General features: G+C 49.4%; 1 long non-coding RNA gene across 1 annotated transcript; it reads left to right on the top strand.

The window, feature by feature from the left end:
* Window positions 1–6: 6 nt before the first annotated feature.
* On the top strand, window positions 7–911 carry LOC106727688. The gene is made up of 2 exons (XR_001363927.1): window positions 7–120; window positions 594–911. It is a non-coding gene; the product is annotated as an uncharacterized LOC106727688 (long non-coding RNA).
* The last annotated feature ends 411 nt before the right edge of the window (window positions 912–1,322 follow it).

The following is a 1,322-nucleotide window of genomic DNA, read 5'->3' as shown; positions in this document are numbered from 1 at the left end:
CCCTCCGCAGGCGCCGCACCACACCGCCTGCCTGCCTGCCTGCCGGCCAGAGGTCGGGGCGAGAGGCCAGAACCGGAAGACTTTGACGGGGAACATGCCGTTCGCGGGCCTGTGGGCTCGGTAGTTACCCAGCATCTCCCCTCCGCCAACCCCGGGGTGGGGACAGCTGAGCGCCGAACGGCGCCTGCCAAGGAGAGCGAAGGTCCGTGGGCTGCCGTGGCCTCACGTCCGCCCAAACCCGAGGCCACATCTTACCCTGAAAACACACTTGGAGATCACTGTGTCTAGCTTTCATAAGCACTGAAATTTACTTTATATTTTTTTTAAAAAGCCTAAAACTAATCCGGGGAATAAATGAAACGTCAAAAGGGGCTACTAAGAAATATCAGGATCATTACCAACGACCTTGAAGTCGGAACATCTTGCTCCAGAGAGGTCTGCCCTCTGGGCACTTCCCCCGCTTTTTCCTTGATACCTAATCCGTGCGGCTGTCACAGAGTAGCCATTCGGGAACCTCGCGTCTCATTCGTCGTCTTTTTGGGGGGCGGGAGGGGGAGTGTAAGATATTTTAAAAATATTTTTATTGATTTCAGAGAGGAAGGGGGAGAGAGAGAGAGAGAGACATCAATGATGAGGGAGAATCCCGGATGGCTGCCTCCCGCACGCCCCTCTCCCGCAGATGGAGCCCGTAAACCCCGGCATGTCCTGCTGCTGAGAATCAAACCGTGACCTCTCGGTTCATCGGTCAAGCTCAACCATGGGGCCAAGCCAGCAGGGTTCATTTCTTGCCTTACCAGGCTTGCTTGTTATTTATAGATTGGACACTTTGAATAATTGGGTTAAAAATCTAAATGGCTTACTGGCTTTCAATATGGTTTGTTGAAAATAAAAGTTAGGTCCATTCAATTGGCTACATGTTGTCACCCCTTTGCAGATTGTTTTGTTCAGACCATTAGTCGGTTCTTAGTTCTTAAACATCTGGTATCTAGCCCTCCTTCAGACCTTAGTGTAAATAATTTTAATTATCACATCCACCAACACTGTATCTCAAACTGGACTGATCGAAGACCAGACTTAAATGAAAAGAAATGAATACAAAGGGTGTTTGTTGCTGAAGGATAGAAGAGGAGGCAAAGCGGTAATCTAGAAGTCAAAGCATTTCTTAAGAGGGTAGACCTACTATGCAGCCAAAAGGAAGTGGTATGAGGGCATTGGGAAACTGAGAAGCTAGGGGGCAGGATGCCCAAAACAAGTTTCTCCTTGGCTGAGAACTGCTGAGTGGAGGTCCTATAACCAGCCTCCTGCTAAAACTAGTTAGCAAG

Source organism: Myotis brandtii, unplaced genomic scaffold, assembly GCF_000412655.1.
Source record: "Myotis brandtii unplaced genomic scaffold, ASM41265v1 scaffold465, whole genome shotgun sequence".
NCBI classification, from domain to species: Eukaryota; Metazoa; Chordata; class Mammalia; order Chiroptera; family Vespertilionidae; genus Myotis; species Myotis brandtii.
This window is presented reverse-complemented; position numbering and strand designations above follow the sequence as displayed.